Genomic DNA, 20,145 nt, shown 5'->3' with positions numbered 1-20,145 from the left:
TGCTCCTCCTGATGTATACCAAGGAAGTTGAAGGGACAGATGAGGAAGATGCGACGCTCCCCCTCGGTCTGCTAGCAGAACTAACAGATGGAGCGGGCAGTGAATAATCACCAACCTGCCGTGATGATTGGCTCACAGTTCTAGAGGAGTGTTCTCCCTGGGAAGAAGCACTCCTCCGCGGACGGTAGCGACACTATCTTACGTCAGGGGAAGCGCTACTCGACGCCTGGACCGTACGGTCACATTCACGTGACTGTCGATCAGGTGAAGAATAGCGTTCACCAGTGTGACGAGAGCGAGAACCGTCCCCATGACACGTCACAGTCTCCGAAGAGGCCAAAAGCTCTTGAGAGGACAGAACGAGGGACTTCTTACCAGTCTCAAAGCGTGCACGGTCCGCCGGGACCATTACATCACCCGTGGGAGCCAAGCAATCGCTATGCGAGCGATCATCAGCAAGGCGTAAGTCACCTGGACGACTTACCCCTTCCTCCGCGTCATGCCCGAGTTGTGAGGGTGAGTGGACTCAGCGTCACCGACTCTAGCTGCACACTCACCTGTAGATGAATGTGCACTCGGGGAAACTCGCGGACAAGAACCCGAGACGGTCGCTGTCCTAGAGGCAGAACATCTAGGACGAGGTGCAGAACAAGCCGTAGCATGAACTTCTGTGGTCCCCACCCTGCGCACCCATGGGGGCAGCGATGAGGTTCCCACTCCCTTAGCAATGGGAGGACCAGCGGAAGGACCACATGTCTCACCAGAACGGCTAGACAGACCTTTAGAAGCCACGGAACGTGACTTCTTGGGGTGGGGGGGAGATAGCCTTCTTCTTCTTTGGCGGGGTAGCCTCAGAAGAAGTGGAGGAGGCGGCAGAGGACAACGACGGAGACAAAAATTAAAAGGAGGAGGAAGACAATGACACTTTTTACTTCTTTGACTTCTTCTTCAACTTCCTCAGAACGGCAGTGAGAACCCCCATCCAGGGTGTGCCAATACCACAGCAACACTCGCACGGTCAGGGACAGGTACAGCAACAGGCATGGGAACAGAGATGGGTGGAAGATCTAGTGGGGTGGAAGACCCAGTGGGGTGGAAGATCCAGTTGTGACAGTGTCTGGGGTCTATCATAGTTGGCTGGGGGAGAGAGGACTGCGTAGCCTGGAGGAGGAGGCAGAAAAAGTCGTCCTTGAAGTATGTGGCACTGATGACACGACCACAGTAGGTGTTACTGTGGTAACGTGTTGGGTATAAACCAGGTGAGGCGGTGCCGTATACATAAGCATTGACAGAGTCGTCGTCGTCCCAGCAGCCACACCAAGAATCACAGGGGCTGACAAAAAATGATCCATCAACCCCTTGAGAGGAGTGCCACACAAATTCAACTTCACCCATGCCTGTTGCAAATCCCTGACCACAGAGACAAGCACTTGAGGGAGCAATAGTTGGGTTAGTGGTGGGAGCTCCTGTTCCCTTCAGAGGAGAAAGATCCCATCCGGAGCGAACAGAAGCTCTCGAATACAGCCCCTGGTCGTCATGCATCCCCCTCTTCTATGCTCAACGAATCGAATGAAGAAGCGGACAGAGACATTTCCCCTGAAGGGGAAACAGCGAGTTGGGGAAGCTTACATGGAGGGAGAAAGGAAGACGAAGGATTAGCCGCCAACGGAGTCAACGGGGCATGTAGCGTTCCGACAAAGCCTTGGAAGACTTCCCCGAGGTTGCTTCCTCCCCTTGTATCTCCCCCACTGCTCTGCTGACCAAAAGATACAAGTATCACAAGTATAATCTAGAGAACACTCATGCCTTTGGCACTTCATGCAGAGGACGTGAGGGTCCACTTCCACTTTGGAGTGGAAACTACCACACTTTCTGCCCCCCACTCCAGGGCAAACGCGTTGTGAGAATGGAGGGCGACAAGGCTTATCTGAGTTTTGGGTTTGCATGATAAAAGCAAACAACAAAACACAATTATTCACAAAGACACAACAAAGAAAGGTCCCACAATTCTCGACGACAGAGAGAGCAGAGAGCATGTCTGCACACAACGGCGGCCTAAAGCAAAGTGGAATGTTTACGTCTGGTCGGGTGGCACTCCCGACTAGCAAACAAGCAGTTACTGCCTAACTACCTTGTTGTTATTCTCTTATGATTGATTTCCAGCCTACGCTGAAAGTAATTCCTTATGTAAAGGACCGAGGGTTTGTATTACATGTAGGAACAAACTTAAGATTTAATTTAAGCCAAGAGGGAGGATATGAGGCCGAAATGGACAGTAGGATAAAAGCTGTGTTGGGAAGTGGAGAGAGGTAGCTGGAGTAGCATGTGATAAGAAAATTCCAAACATGCTAAAAGTCAAGATCTATAGCACAGTGATAATACAAGTGTTAATGCATGGATAAGAAACATGGGCTCTATGAAGAAAACAGGAAGTAAAGCTTGAGAGAACAGAGATGAGAATGCTGAGGTGTATTATGGGAATATCACTGGTTGAGATTTTGGAAAATGATGAAATAAGAAAAAGGGCAGGCTTACTAAAGATGAAAGAGGTGATAAGAGAGACACGACTGAGATAGTACAGGCATGTGTTGAGGATGGGGAGGGAGTGAAGAGGGCTTGGGAAGAGCCTGTTAGAGAAAGAATATCGAGAGGGAGACAGAGAATTAGATGGTGAGATAAAATGAAGGAAGATATGGAGGGATGAGGTTTGGTGGAGGACGATGTCTTTAATAAGAGGCAGTGGAGAAGGCACATCAGGAAACTGACCCCTTAACGTAGGGATAACGGTGGGATAGATCCTTCTCGAGGTCTCTTTTCTGCATTGGAGACAAGAGTCTTTCAAAGAAAATGGAGGCTATTTCATAAAGGTCTGAGAACCTAAGATTCATGGCAGTTGCATGAGAGGATCAATTCAAGGATGAAGTGGCAAAGGAGATACGTACTGTTCAGTGGGTGGAATAAAAAGATCTTGATGGTGTGGACAAGAGACGAGAAGCAGCTGACTAGAAATAGCACAAGTGGACAAAGCAGAAGAAGGACTAGCATGAAGGCTCTTTTATATCGTGGAGAAAAACCATAAATGAACACTAAAATCTAAATGAAGCCTCCACTAACATTTAATTCACCGAGAAATCAAGTAACACAATACAACACCTTTTGGCTTATCAATTTGCTCAACGTTTTGATTTGCTACTCATTATTTGCTGCCACCAAGACCAATACCTAGAAACTCTATGACATGGACAAAATGAGGATTCTCTGGATATAAATGTTTATGCAAGATTTCAGAGGCAGAAGACTAGGTTTCAGCAGACCCTGGCCCCCATTTAACTCTATCGGTTATTAAGACTTGGCAGGCCCCGTCTACCCATGAGCTACATCTGTGATAAGCAATATGATATTGTTATGATACAATAAAGTTTTATACATACTTACCTGGCAGATATATACAATTAATCGCCCACCCAACCTCCCCTCAGGAGACAAGTGGAAGAGAAAATCTCGCTCTAGAACGGTAATGGTTCCTATTCCTGCCACCCAGCGGCAGGCAGGTAGATCACCTGACCTACCTGTAGCGCATGCCGCGAAATTCGAATTTCTGTCGGGAAGACGGAGTCCATAGCTATGTATATATCTGCCAGGTAAGTATGTATAAAACTTTATTGTATCATAACAATATCATTTTTATACATTCACCTTACCTGTCAGATATATACATAGCTGATTCACACCATTGGAGGTAAACAAGATACGTTGTAGGTAATAAATAAACAAAACCTTGGTTCCTATGTGTTTAGACGAAGGGTTGACTTCCTAGCTATTGCTAGGAGTCTGCTTTGTCTCAAGAGCCTCAGCGAGGATGTGACCTATTGCTAAGAGTTCTTGTAGATCTGTCAATGGGGTCTTATCCACTTACTCGACAGAATCTAATGGTCTTTTGTCAATGGGGTCTTATCCACTTACATGACAATACACCTATGCCTAGTGGCATAATTAAGGAGCACAACACCGAACCCAATCACCTGATCCTAACACGAGGGTTTGTGCTTAATTTGAAAAGAGTTATCCCCAAACTCCTTTCAAACAACCCAAAGAAAAAACACTATGTTAAAATAAAATTTAACTCACTAGTTAAGGATCAGTGTCGGCTCCCTATCCCAGCAACGTATCTGTAGACACGTATAACCAAGAGAGAAGGATCTCTTGTAGGTCAACTAGACCTCCTTCGTGTAATGGGAAGTGAACACAGAGTTGCATCTCCCGTAAGTGACAGCTAATATGTCTTCATGACATATTGTTAGGAAAGAACAAGAATTCATAAAAGCTCGCACTTCATGCGCTTTTAATTCTCAGCTGTGTGAAGGAATCATCAAGGTACTCACGAAGTGCTTTAGCGATCACACTTGTTTCAAAGAAGACCAGGGCTTTCTTTGAAATGGATCTGTTCTGGATGAAGCCTAGAGCCTGGCTGGCGCCTTGCGCCTGCCTGGTGCCTGCCTGTCCCTTGCGCCTAGTTGGCGCCTGGCGCCTGCCTGGCGTCTCGCACCTGCCTGGCGCCTGACGCCTGGTTGGCACCTAGCGCCTGTAAGGCGCTTTTCGCCTGACTCCTGGCTGGCGCCTCGCGCCTGGAAGTAGCTTTGCGCCTGGCTCTTTTTGGCGCCTGGAGCCTGGCTGGCTCCTCCCCACTTGCTGGAGCTTCGAGCTTGGTAGAGTCTCGAGGATGTCTGGCGATGTCCACATCGGACGCTCTTATCTGTCCGATTTGTTCACCTCTAGCGCATCTGCGCTAGGTTGGAGACCCGCTCTTTCTTCTCATCAGACAATGACAGTGTTCCTTGGAACTGTCTGCCTCTGGCGTTTTTTACGCCTGTTTTGGCATTTGGCGCCTAGTTGGCGCTACATTGTCCAAAAGTCCTGAACATCCACAATAGTTCATCAGGAGACTGGAGAAGGGTGGAAGAAATTCTTCCACTTTGAGCTTTTGGCCTCTCCGGCAAGGGGAGGTGATTGTAGTCAGCTACATCCATTAGACGATAGGATATCTAACAGTACGAGAGATAAGAGTCTTCCTCCGAGGAGGATCCTTCTTGAGTACTTCCATTGCTAACGAGATCTCTTCTTACATGTTGATGAGGTTCCTCGTTGCAGAATCTTCCCTATCCTTGTCCGAAGGAAGGGAAGGAGCCTGGAAGTCGAAGGAGACTCCGAGCTGAAATTGGGAGGACTCCTGATTTCTAGCTCTTTATTGTATCCCTCTGAATACCTCCTGGGAAGCATTTCGAGCCCTCATCGCATCGCAAAGACTCTGTAGGCAAACATTTAAACCATTATCTGTAGATGAAAACGTAAGTCCCCTGCCTCGACAACGGAACCTCTATCTGAAAGCGTTGAGTCAGGAATAGAGGGTTTTAGTTCTTTTACCAGACATACTATGCTGGCAAGAACCCATAGCCAGCCGAGTATCCATAGAATCTGATGCGAGATTCCAATGCACAAAAATTCACTTGTCTTCTTGGTCGTTTAGGACCATGAGAAACAAAGAATTACCTCATAAAATTTCTCAAAGAAGTTTAACGAGGAGCAGTTCCAACTTGTCAGAACACAGAATCTGAGGTCCAAAAGAGGATGATTTATAATCCCCTTAATAGTAATGAACTAGGAGGAGGGGTGTGCAGGGGTCAAGAGACTCTCCGAATTCATGCAATAAAAGGGTGCTAAGGTCTTGTAATCTGAAAGACCTGCACCCTCATTGACTTCCTAGTCTGATATATCTTTGTCCCATAATGTTGGGAGAAGAATGAGTCACCTGAGGAGAGCGCCTCTCTTCACAAGGTGAAGGGCTTTAACCCTTTGAATACGACTGGGTCGTATACGGTACGTTTCCTAAGGTATCCCAGAACACGGGTGTATCGTATACGGTCACTGGCAATTTCCTTTCATGTGGAAGACTGATGATTCAACTATTGGCCTGTTTTTTCTTGATATGGTTACAATCTGCCAGTTGTCATACTGTGAATTCATATAAATGTGTGTATTTCCCTAAAATTCATTATTTTTCATCAATATGTCGTAGGAGGAGGAGTCAAGCGTACGACATCTTCGAGCTTGACCGCCGGCAGATCGAGAGAAGAGCTCTCGATGACGATAATTATTTTGTAGACTTTCTTGGTTAATTTTCTAGATATGAAAATGAATGGGATTTAGAAGGCAATTAAATGTATAATTATACGCCTGGTGCAAGAGACAGTGATGAAATTTCAACCGACAGTAAAAATAACGAAAATCTGCTACCTAACGAAAGTAACGGTGTTGAGAGAAGTCGGATACAGCGACTGCGAGTTGACTCAGGTGATGTGGGAGTGGGTTGCCAGTAAGTTCCAGCCCCGAGATTTCGTATTTGACGGCAGTGGCAGGGCATTACGTCAAGATGTAATGCGAATGAAAATTCAAAGGAAGTACTCCGAAGTAGATCATGTTTTTCAATTTTTCGATAACGACTTTATGTGGCTGACTATTAGAGAGACAAACCATTATAAAGATTCCTTGTTGATTACAATTGGAGATGCAGTACCAAAATATATGCGAAAGTTTGCCCAGGTTACTGTGAACGAAATGGTACGCTTCCTGTGTGTGATTAAGATCATGTCGCATCTAAGTAAACGTCGCATCGTTGATTACTTGATTACGCTTGAGGCAAACTAGACAAAAGGAGAATGAGAAGGCTGATGGCAAGGGACAGATTTCATCGAATTCTAGCTCTACATTTCGTTGACAATTCACAAGGGAAAAAAAAATTTCGTTGATAATTCACAGGAGAGACCCAGATAAAAATGAAATAAAATAGATAAATAAACTAGTGTTCGTCAATGTGCGTAGCAAAATCAGGGAAAAATTTCAATCTTTCCAAGATTTATGCATAGATGAAAGTTTGATGGTATGGAAGGGAAGGTTTAGTTTCAGCAAAATATTCCAAATAAAAGAAGTCGATTTGGAGTGAAAATATTGGAACTTTGTGATGCCCAAACGGATTGTATTCTCGATTTTATAATAAATCTACAGACATATTGGTAGATGAAACCTAGGCGTATAGATGAAAAACCTAGGCGTATCTGGTTCTGCGGTAAAAGCATTTATGTCTACGTATCTCGGAAAACATGTGACATGTAAACACGATTGTCACCTACCCACATTCACCAGGACCAATATTATAAACCACTTATGACCAAAATATATAATTGTGTAGTGTATGCAGAGCTGCTTTCGTGGCATCTAGATATATAAGTACATACCTTTATACATACATACAAATATGCATGCATGCATGCAAACATACATACAAGCGTCCACATACAATAAATAATAAATATTTAAATATAAATATATATGTATATATGAATGTATGTACTTATATATCAAGAGTGTATACATTAATACATATATGCATGTATCCATACAAAAATACAAACAAAAACACATACTACTATTGATCACAATATATAATTGTGCAGTGCATGCAGCTTTTTCGGGGCCTCTAGAGATATAAGTACATACGTCCATACATGCATACAAATATGCATCCATGCATATGTACAATCAAATGCTCATCCATACACACACACACACACACACACACACACACACACACACACACATATATATATATATATATATATATATATATATATATATATATATATATATATATGAACGTGATAAATCCATAAAGAAAGGTGTGTGTGTGCGTGTATGCATGCATATATATATATCTATATATATATAGTATATATATATATATATATATATATATATATATATAGATATGAACGTGATAAATCCATAAAGAAAGTGCTGGTTGGTGTGCGCGTTTGTAGCATGCATATACTATATATAATAATATATATATAATATATATATATATATTATATAATATATAATATAATATAATGATGTGTATGTATATACTATATATATATATATATATATATAAGGATATATATATATATATATATTATATATATATATATATATATCAGGTATGTGTGTGTCTGTTTGTAAGTTTGTATGCATATATACAAATATGTATGTATGTATGAATGTATACACTCTTGATTTATAAGTACATACATACACATATATATATATATATAATATATATATATATATATATATATAATATACACACCTTTATTTATGCATTCATCTTGTTCCAAACTTTCGTGATTCAGTTATACACACACACACATACAATATATATATATATATAGATATATATATATATATCTATATATACTTATATATATATATATATATATATATATATTATGTATATATATATATATATATATATATATATATATATATAATATGTATATATGTTATATATATATATATATATATATATAGTATATATATATATAGTATATATATAAGAGATGAGAGAGAGAGAGAGAGATGAAAGAGAGAGAGAGCGAGAGAGAGAGATGAGAGAGAGACGAGAGAGAGGGAGAGATAGAGATATATATATATATATATATATATAGTATATATATATATATATATATATAGATATATAGGAGAGGAGAGAGAGATGGGGGGGGGGGGACAGAGAGAGAGAGAGAGATATATATATCTATATATAGCTATATATATATATATATATATATATATATATATATATATATATAATATATATATGGATGCGCGTTTGATTGTACGTATGCAGGATGCATATTTGTATGCATATATGAACGTATGTACTTATATCTCTAGAGGCCACGAAAAAGCTGCATACACTGCACAATTACATGCTTTGATCAACAGTGGTATGTGTGTTTGTTTTGTATGTTTGTATGTATACATGCGTATATGTATGTATGTATGAAATATATACGCTCTTGATATATAATTACATACATTCTAGATACATATATATTTACATGTAAATATTTATTTATTTATTTATCTATTTTATGTGGACGCTTTTATGTATGCATGCATGCATGCATATTTGTATGTATGTATGAAGGTATGTACTTATATCTCTAGAGTGTATACATACATACATATATGCATGTATACATATAAACATTCAAACAAACACACACATACCTAATATATATATATATATATATATATATATATATATATATATATTAGGTATGTGTGTGTTTGTTTGAATGTTTGTATGTATACAATCATACATGTATGTATGTATACACTCTCGATTTATAGGTACATGCATTCACATACATATATATATGTATATATACATATACATATTTCTTTATTTATTTGAATGGGTACGCTTGTATGTATGTATGTATGCATGCATGCATATTTGTATGTATGTATGTATGAAGGTATGTACTTTTATCTCTAGAGTCCACGAAAACGCTGCATACACTACACGATTATATATTTTGAGCAACAGTGGTCTATAATATTGATCGTAGTGAATGTAGGTAGGTGACAATCGTGTTTACGTCACATGCAGGTGTGACAAACGACGTGGGTGGTATCTGAGATGCTCGTGTCCTTTGACAGAAATGACCTGCCTTGTCTCCAGCTCTTTGTACCTTCCGCCTTTATCGAATTTGGTGGGCGTGGACGTCGGAATATTAGCTTGAAAATAGGGCCACGGGATTATCTCAAGTCCTGACGGTCTCCCGTTCCTTCTTTCATTGACAATGGCGGCTTTTGGAATCTTCCTTTATCACCGGCTGCTAACACGATTTCCACTTTCCCCTGACTTTTGACCACTATCATCTATCAAACAATGAATTGGAATCTGTCAGAGGGATACAGGGTAATCCCAGGCGCTATTCCCAAGGTAGTATTCCAGCGTTCCGGTACACAAAACTCAACGCAGGTGGCAGGTAAACGAGAGCAGAAAACAACAACCGAGTCATTTTCATCAAAAGGATTCCGGCATCTCAAATACTACCTGCGTCGACCGTCACCTGCTACTGCGCAATGCATATACAATTGTCACCACCAAATGTCCATATTCCTATATACATACATATTCATATACATACATACATACTACATACATACTAATATATATATATATATATATATATAGGTATATATATATATATATATATATATAATATAATATATATATATATATGTGCATATACAATTGTCACCGACCAAATGTCCAATATTCCATATATACATACACACACACACACACACACACATATATATATATATATATATATATATATATATATATATATATATATATATATATATATATATATATATGTGTGTGTGTGTGTGTGTGCCTGCGCGCGCGCGCAATTTTGTGTGTGTGTTTGTGCGTGCGTGTTTGGGTATATAATTTACTATTTTTTTTTTTTATTTTGTTACTGTTCCAGTAAAGAAATTACCTCAGTTTCCTCCACTTGTGATAAAAGTGATTAGCAACGCAGGAACGTTGGGGCCGGGTGTTATTGGTAAGGATTCCTTTAGGCTATGAATAATCCCGGCTGGAGCGAGTACTTATACGGACCCATGCAGCGCGCGTACCTTTTGTGTGGGACCAGGACTAATCGCTTCATGCCCTAGGGGTTGTTTCTCTTTTTCTCATTCGGTATGAAAGGCGAATAGGAAATAGATGAATATAAAAACATTGGGGAAATTTCTGGCGACAGACAATTGTTAGGATGTCTAGTAGTCCTTTTTGCAATAACCTTTTACTGCTTAGGCCAAAAATAAAAGAATTCACCACTTGTAGACAGCAAACGTATAATCTGCTAGAATAATTTTCACAGGTGATGGAGAGGTTCTGGGGGAACAATTATTATGTCTCCTTTTATTCATTTAACCTGGTCCCATTTAAATGATTTACCTTTTTATATGGCACAAAAAGATATTCTAATTTTTCTTAGTGTTCATTTATTATTTGACAGCAGCTTCTCTCTCTCTCTCTCTCTCTCTCTCTCTCTCTCTCTCTCTCACCACACACACACAAACACTTTCCCGGTAAGTAACACAGTATTCTCTCTCTCTCTCTCTCTCTCTCTCTCTCTCTCTCTCTCTCTCTCTCTCTCACATAAACACTTTCCCGGTAAGTAACACGGTATTCTCAGTATCTCTCTCTCTCTCTCTCTCTCTCTCTCTCTCTCTCTCACACACATAAACACTTTCCCGGTAAGAAACGGTATTCTAATTATCATGGAAGTGTCGGAGATAGTTATTTTTTCTAAATAGTAGTCTTAGAATAATGGTGTAACAAATAATGTAAATATCTGAGAAGAATTCCTACATACATCTAAAAAAAAATGTAATCTTGAATAGATAAAATTCCTATTTATTTCCAAGAATGTATAATAAGTTATTAGAAGTTATTCCATATCGTTGAAATATAAAGCATGATTGACATAAAGTACTAAATATATTCGTAAATCTCCCATAGTCAAGAGTTTTATAAGTCTAAGTGTACGTCTGAATGGTAAAATCGAGACAAGACAAATTCCATGCTAGTCTTATATAAGAGCTCCCAAAGCGTTCATAAATCATAATTTCTAAAACTACGTATAGTATTTCTTGTCGACTGGTTACTTTTTTATTGCTATGAATATCATTCAGAAATGGGGTTAATATATAACCAGTGATGTCCTCATTTACAACCATTATTGTAATTGCGCCTATTGGAGTTATTGTTGAACAATTAGAGGGTGTGTATCTTGGTAAAAACAAAATCTCTCTCTCCTCTCTCTCTCTCTCTCTCTCGTCTCTCTCCTCTCTCTCTCTCTCTCTCAAAAATAATAAATCTCAATTTTGTAAGCGGAAACATAAAAATGATCAATATTTTCATGAATAGTTTTCTGGCGGATATGCAAATAACTATTAACACTAAAATTCAACTGTGCTGTAGATGTGTTTCGGGGATTCAAAATGAATAAAAAGAAAAAAAAATGTGTCGTCCGCAATTAGTGAAGTACTCATACCTCTGGCAACAGTAAACCCCGATATATAGTACTACATATGATATGTTTATTTATTTGTGATGTTACATAATTACATATTATATATATTACGGATGACTACTATCAAAATATTATCATAAAACTAAACAGGTTTAATTTGTAGGAAAACAACAAAGAAACGAGCTGTTACAATGATTGTTTACGTTTTCGTGCGTCTGGTAGCATACTACAGGTGACTCCCGTCAGAAAAACTCCGGGTTCTGGGGACCTGTGAGATCTCATCCCAGGCGTAATCAAAGGGTTAAGCAGTAACAGTCCCATCCTGACAAGGTTACGTTCGCATGTGCGACATCTTGAGTACCTGGCAGGTGAAGGCTGATCCTGCAAAAAAACGTCTCTCCAAATCAAACCATCCTGACAGAGATGAAGACGCTTATCCGACCACTAGAGTCCCTGCCATGAGAAGTTTGTTGCTAGAAACCTCCCACAATCTCAGTCCATCCTGACACGGGCAACGGCCACCTGTGCGACAACTTGTGTCCATGTCAGGAAACAACTGATCTTGTGACAAATCTCAAAGAGGAGACTCTTGGTGAATTCTATCTCCAAACGCGAAGAAGCTGGAGATCCTGGAGCCTGGCGCCTGGTTGGCGCCTGGGTGTCGCCTGACTGGCGCCTGGTTAGAGCCTTGTCCGTGTTAATCCAATTGATATCCTACTCATGTCGTATTGGGGTATCGTATAAGATCCCAAAGATCTTAATTCTCTGCTATCTCTAATTCTCCTTGTAGAGACAGGGTATAGCCTTTTACTGCGTTATTGATAGCAGATATATACAAAGGTGATTCTTCCCTCTGAAAGGGAAGAAAAACCCCCCAAGTGGTTCACAGAGGTATCGGAAGAGGACAGTTTCCCCCTTTCCATCTAGCACGATCTGCAGCAATTCTATGTCTTTACCATGACTCTTGTCTTTTACCTTGAAAAACTCCTCTCATTCATGTCTACTTCTGGTCAGTCTGCACGCAGACCGACTCAGAGTGGAGAGGTTTTTCAGGTCTATTTATAATAGATTCTGATAGAATATCCAGACTCTCTTGGAAAAGCCTTACGAAACATGCTGTGAGAAGAATCGTGACTTCTGTGAATCCAACCTCTCTAAGGCCAAAATGAGGCATAAAGTATCATCCTCTCTTCCTATGATGCCCTTTATCTTAAAATCTGTTAAGAATTTATATTTAGGGGAAAAAAAAACTAAAGTTTATTTCCCTTTCTTTAAACTAAAGATGGCGTATATTGCTACTTCTCTGGGATCGAGAATAAGGAAGCAATCTATAGGAAGCCTGTTCTTCTTCCACCTTGCGAAGAGATCTATGAAAAAAAAGACTTCTCGCCGGTTTTTTACAACTCTTTCCAATAAATGTTAGACATACGTTAACAGTTATTATCGTCGATCGAGAAGGTTCTCACGGACGTGCAACATCTTGCAGCGAACCTCTTAAGGATCGTTACGTTCCGTGTCTGTTTTCCAAATAGGTTCTCTTTTGTCAACGCAAACATGGGCAAAAAAAAGAGATTCTCGATGCTCCTTGCGATATGAGAGAGCCGTGGAATTGGCCTAAGTGATTAAAATAAATAATTTCATCCTTCCTTGGGATCGACCCCTTTCCGATTAGACGGGGAACGAAATCAGGAACGAAACTTGTCGTTACTGAGCCTCCTATCCCCATGCAGTGAAGTTCTTCTTGTCGGTAGTGGATAGGAACACCGACACTCCATGGTGGGTGTCGATGGTATGAGTACTGGGGCAAGCGGTTAGGACGAAGAAAAGATTGATTTGGAACAACCGAACTAAGTCCACAGCAAAGTTCATAACTGACTCGGGCGCTCTGACAGCTGCCGACTGACTGCGTTCGGTAGGAGGCAAGTTGTCCAAGCATCCGAGCAAGGCACGTGACCTTCGCCCTAAAAGGGTTATGCCAAGAGACTAAACAAATTAATTTGTTCGTCATCGATGCCAGACGGCGAGGTGATGATTCTCTTAAGGCATGTGCCCAACAGGCAAAAGTCAATTGCCTTCTAGAGACCGAGGTCCCTGATGGCAAGACATCTCATAGTATAGTTGAATCTCAGCTAAGGAGAAACAACACTATGTGTCGTTGAAGACGAAGGTGGACAGAAAATGTAACCTACGTCTTCACATCTGAATCGATAGAAGGATTCTCAAGATTCTGAACCTGTGCTTACAAAGACTGAGAACGCTAACTGCTATTTCATTGCTGTCCGGTGAGTGTCGTAGTTGCAATGAAAGCGGAGCGCTTCTCAGTAATGAAGACACAGCGAATTACTGCCTGAAGAACTGCTTCTCATGGGCTGAACATTTGGAAGTAGTAGGTGTCAGGTCGGAGAGTAAGCGATGTCTTCTGACACATCTGTTAATTCGGGGTGAACAATGAACAAGTGCACACATACGAATACGAGATATTTGAAGACAAACTCAGATGTCTGCAAAAATCATTCGCATTATCGCAGTGCGATGCAGCGGGAGACTAATACAGACTTCTGTTACCGTGCGGTAAACAGAAAGATGAAAGAGTCCAAGAGATATCTCTGTTGAAAATTCTCGCAGTGTCGAAGGCGATGAAATCGAGTGATCTACCTGCCTGCCGTCACAGCAGTAGATGGTCCTTCATGTTTGCGAGAATCCCCGTTAATCAGAGACCTAAGTCCATGATTGTTGGGCAGAGATACGGTTCGGTGGTCAATCAAAGCAGGGGAGAGAGAGACATAACAGACCGTGCATCTCGGAGACCCAGCTGATACTGAGCTGCTATCAGGCAGTTCAATACGCAGTAGCTCTCGCTGACTCGTCATCCTGAGTTGCCAGGTAATCCATTCCACGAAGGAATGTGTTCGGCTAGAACCATCGAGCATAAAAAAAAAAAAAAATACGCTCGAGCAATTATATTTAAACGAAACGGATTTCGGTAAATACAAAAGCTGATTTGGTGTTGTCGTGACAATACCAAGTATCTAAAATCAAAACTGGTAACTGCTGGGAGGTTGCAGGCAGCCCCGAGTTGCAGTTCATGCTGTCAGAGAGGCTACTGGACTATTAGGTTAATAACTCGCTAAAACGAGAAAAATCTTGGATGGCGCCTCTGGCGCAATTTGCGCCAGGCTGGCGCTTCTGGCGCAATTCTTTTTAGATATGTGCCAGAACATCTGTGCCTTTATGGTACCCGGCATCCTTTCTTATGTTAATTCCGTTCTTAGTAGGAAAAAACTTTTATAGACGTAGTATAGTCCATTCGGGAAACAACTTCTGCCACGAAGAGAATGTTTCCCATCAGACTCATCTCCCTTCTCCTGAGCTCTCCGTGCTCTAATAAGGTTATGCTTTCTTCATGCGCTTCTCGAAAGCATGAGAACATTATATAATATCGTGCACTGCCGTATTATAATCCTCTATAATACTGTTACATCGAGGTAAACAGCATTAATCTAGGAAACCTTTGTAAGAATAGTAGGAATTCAGATGTCAGCCATAGAGTTAACTTCGGTATGTGCATATGACTTGACCATACCGTAGTCTTAAAGTGAATTCTCTACTACATTCTTTCCTAGCCAAAGCAGAGAGAGAATGTTCTATCTTCGTTCTTTTCTTTAATAAAACAAATTAGTGTTAGACGAAGTAGATCCTAATGAGAAGCAAGGATCGAAGAGAATCACTCAAGGTTCCTATCCTTGGACATAAGGCCGTAACCTACGTCTAATTAAGTCCACCGGAAGGGACTATTGATTGTAAGGAAAACTTCCTTTCCAGTTACTCATACCCATGACGAGATTTATCTTGCATTTTACGAGAATCTTCGTTAAAGTTCTTCTCTCTAGAGGGTATGTAGGTATAATAATAAGGGAGAAACACTGTTTTAGGATGCCTTTCCAATGGCTATCCTTGGCAGTCTGGGACGCTCTACAGAACCTGCCGAGGGGACGCCTGACCGATGGGGATTCTCTGAAACCTCCTTACGGCTTTCGACATTCCTTCTCCTCTGGGCTTGGGAGCTTGAAAGAGGTCTAGGCCTGGGAGCAAGACAGAGCCGATCAGACGCACCCTCCACTGCAATGGGGAACACTGTAACCACTTCTTACCTTTCAATAGCTCGCATTTTGAGCTACATCCCTTGTCTTCAAATTGCAATTATGAATTTGAAGTTTCTGTGAAGTAAGAAGGTGATGAGGATGCAACACTACTAGTATTGTTAATACTCTAACTGCTCGTTAGTACGAGTATCCAAAAAACTTCTAAAGGAAGCGTATCTAGTTACATGCTTTACTGATTCCTTAAAGTAGGAAGTTAGTTTTATTTCCTCAATCAATTCTAACACTTATCACACATATTAATGAATAAATATTAATATTAATCTTTCCCTTTCTTGCAAACTATGTGAGTGTCTACCGACAATTTCGGTAGTTACACATTATATATTCTTCGCAATTTTTTGAAGCCAAATTCATTAAAAAGTTAATTAAAGTTAATAAAAGCGTATGCCGAGCCAAAGACCCAGTACTTCACTGCAAAAAACAGCCCAGAAGATCGATGCCGATGAAACACGAAAATCAAGTCAGGAGGTACCGCAAACGTATGTTTACAATACGGCGACAGAGAAAATCTGGTTCTAGAACGGTAATGGTTCCTATTCCTGCCACCCAGCGGCAGGCAGGTAGATCACCTGACCTACCTGTAGCGCGTGCCGCGAAATTCGAATTTCTGTCGGGAAGACGGAGTCTATAGCTATGTATATATCTGACAGGTAAGTTGAATGTATAAAAATTATGTTTGATAAATTACTAATCAAAATATTACTCTCACTCTGGTGTCATTTTTAATCAGATTATTTGTACTTTTTGGTATGTTGACATTTAAAACAGTGTCTCTGAAACAAGGTGAAAACTGCCAAAAATTTAAGTCAGTACATTGTGAATAACTGGCAAACTGGGTTTTGAACAATGTGTTTGTTTCAATAAATGACTAAAGATTCAGCAAAGTTTATGTCAAATACTACATATAATTTAGGGACATTCTCTCTAACCGCAAATACTTCACTTTTATATCACTTACCAAGAGTTTGTTGTTGAGGAAAATTAACTTGATGCTAAAGAAAACATGTTCCTTTGCAGATTATCAGAGATCAACCATAACAAAACAGGTTATCTGTGGCAAAGAAATGTGATCTCCATCAGCACATAGATGTTCTCTATACACAAAACAGTATCAATGAGAGTGTACACTAAACACTTGCAGACTTAATGCAAATGTTAGAATAATGCAGAACAAAACATGTGTGAGAAAATCTAATGTTTCTGGGTACTTCCACATTAATATAAACTTTTAAAATTTGTTACTTTCACATAAACATTACAAAATAAAAAATATATTGCAGAACTAGTCTAAAGCTTTATTTGCAAAGGTTTACATATACATCACTTAAAAAAGAAAGTATACAATAATTCTGCAATGTAGATATATAAGTAGCATTCTAGGTTTGGTTACAATTGACTACAAAACCAAAAAATTACTAATTCAAGTAATTTGTATTTTTCCTAACATACAAACCTGAGCTCTTTACCTATGGAAATACCTTCAGCACAGCTGGAAACTGGTCATCCAATACTTAACAAGGTTTTTAGGTAGTTAACTACTGGCAGTAGGGTGGGGAGTCAAACCCTTCCTTCCAGCAATGCATTCACTCAAGTCTTGCCAAAATGCAGAATAACAAAACTCTGTGGAAGTTGGTATCGCATTTCAGTGCAGACGAAGATTCGCTGCTTTGTCTATGTATTATGGCTTCGACCAACTTTCTACGATGTACAGGAAAGCTGTCAGCTGGAGAGTAATTTTGATTCACAGTCGCGAATGGCGGTTTGTAGTCGAGGCGCATCGCAAGCATCTCTCTCTCTCTCTCTCTCTCTCTCTCTGATGACTGTGTCTAGTAGGAGACTGGGACTGTCTTCTCACTTCCTTCCATATTTGGTATAATTCAAGGTTCTTGAAACAACTCGAAGTATAAAAGATAGATGTATTGTCTTAATTATTTACAATCGAGACTCATCGTAGAGATATGAGCTCTTTGAAGGACTCTTGCATAGATGGGAGATCGAGAGAGAATGATAACAAAAGTTTTCAATTTGATCTTAGGAAAAGTGACATATGTACAAACGCATTTCCATTTTCATATGTAATTCTATTACATATGCAGAAAAAATTCACCACTTTCAAATTACTGATTTTTTTACATTATTCAGTACAATAATATTGTAAATTGTAAGCTTGCCTATTAAAAATAAACATGAAGCTAATCAAAATGCCATGTTTTATTACATACATTCCTGCTATTATCCTTAAATGTATATCTTATGGCATTAGCAAGAGTCGCGGAGAATTCCACTATTTCTATGCTCGCCGCTGTCAAAACATAAGTTAAAGTACAGTTTCACGTATGAATAAATTTTATTTTTGTGTTGTCAAAGTATAAATTTTAACTGAACATATGCATATCTTTTAAATGCATTGTTTTCTTTTTTAAGTTCTTCATTGTTGAGGGCACATAGCCTTCATGGTCCTTAAAACTTACACCTCTTCTTTGAAGGCTCTTACAGCTTCTCATCTCGCACACCTGCTGTAACGAGCATAGAGGTAGACCTAATATGAAGTCTTGCGCTGCTGCTGTATCGATCAGCATGCCCAGATACTTTATCCTCTGCTTGGGAACAAGATCTGACTTCTCAAAATTTGTCATGATCCAAAGATCGCAACAAAAGTCGAGGAGACAATCCCTGTCCTGTAGCAACTGCGAGAGCTCGCTTGCCAGTACTAGCCAGTCGTCGAGATACCTCAATAGACGTACCCTGAATGAATGGGTTCAAGCTGATATCAAGGTGAACACCCTTGTGAACACCTGAGGGGCAGTCAAGAGTCCGAAACAAAGTGTCTTGAATTAGAACACTTTCCCCTAGAGGATAAGGCGAAGGTACTTCCTGGAGGATTGATGAAGGGGTATCTGGAAATACACATCCTTCAAATACACCAAAAGCATGAAGTCATTCTCCCTGAAATGCGGCAAGCACTCCATCGTAAACCCAGTCTGGCGAGTGAATCAGTTCAAAGGAGAGATCAATCACCAGTCTCCAGCCCCCCATAGCCATCTCCACCAGGAAGACTCAGGTGTTGAACCCTGGTGACGGATCTCGTGTGACTTCTACAGCTCCCTTGCTCAGCATTGCTTGCACTTTTCCTTTCAGTGTCAGATCCTTGGCAGTACTAGGGATGTCAGTCTGAAGAAAGACCATAATTTCTGTGAGGGATGGCCTCAACTTGAAGGGAAGATATCCTTCCCAAAGGACATATACTACATAGGTCTCACCTCCATAGCGCTGCCATGTTGCCTAATGGTTCGCCCCACCAATGGCAGCAGCTAAGGGGGAATGCTGTCCCTAGCATTCCCCTCTCTTCTTCTTTCCCTTACCCACCTTCCCCTGGGGGAGGGAGGGCTGAAACGCACGTGGATGAGCTCCTTTCGAGGAGAAAAAAGAAGGCTGTGTTTTTCCTCTCTCCCCCTTCGAAGGAGGAGTCTTCTTGGAGGTGGAGGAAGAGCTAGCTTGGCCTGGAGGCCTAGCCGCAGATGTTTGGAGACCAGGAAATCTTTGCTTGTCACCACAGTGTCCACCATTTCTCTAGGGAAGAGAGAGGAGGAACCCAGCAATGGTCCATTCCTCAACATCAATGCTGACTCTGGTCCCACAGACCTGGTGATACAATTAAGGATGGCATCCCTTCTCCTAAGCAACAGGTTGGCCCACAGCTATGCTGCCTGGTGGGCCAGGTAGGAAATAGCCCTACCTCCATACTGGCAATGTCTCCCAAAAGCCTAGTCTTCTCCAGGAACTACTGGTCCTGAGGAAGCAGTGACCTTGGATACTATGAGGGACCACAGATCTAGCAAGGGGACTACTTGAAATGCTGCCATAGTGATAGTTTCCAAGGCCGCTGCCTCTTGTTACATAAAACAAAGGTTTCCCACAAGAAGATGCTGCAGCAGTAAGACAAGAGTCTAGTGAAATAACTCCGGCTCTATCTGCTTAGTCAGCAAAGGGTTGTCCAAGGTCGAATAGAAGCACTTCTGTCGAGGTAGAGGAGGGGGAAGCAG

The 20,145-nt window shown here is 40.7% G+C and overlaps 1 protein-coding gene across 1 annotated transcript in view; it reads right to left on the bottom strand.

The window, feature by feature from the left end:
* LOC135203502 (gastrula zinc finger protein XlCGF8.2DB-like) overlaps positions 1-20,145 on the bottom strand; it is a 64,829-nt gene that overhangs the window by 19,346 nt on the left and 25,338 nt on the right. The window contains exon 2 of the mRNA XM_064233230.1: positions 17,061-17,153. The gene's annotated coding sequence lies outside the window, so the exon portion shown is untranslated. The remainder of the gene's footprint in view (positions 1-17,060; positions 17,154-20,145) is intronic.

The sequence above is a fragment of the Macrobrachium nipponense genome, chromosome 36 (genome assembly GCF_015104395.2).
Source record: "Macrobrachium nipponense isolate FS-2020 chromosome 36, ASM1510439v2, whole genome shotgun sequence".
NCBI lineage: Eukaryota > Metazoa > Arthropoda > Malacostraca > Decapoda > Palaemonidae > Macrobrachium > Macrobrachium nipponense.
Note: the sequence above shows the minus strand (reverse complement) of the source record. Positions and strands in the feature narration are given on the sequence as shown.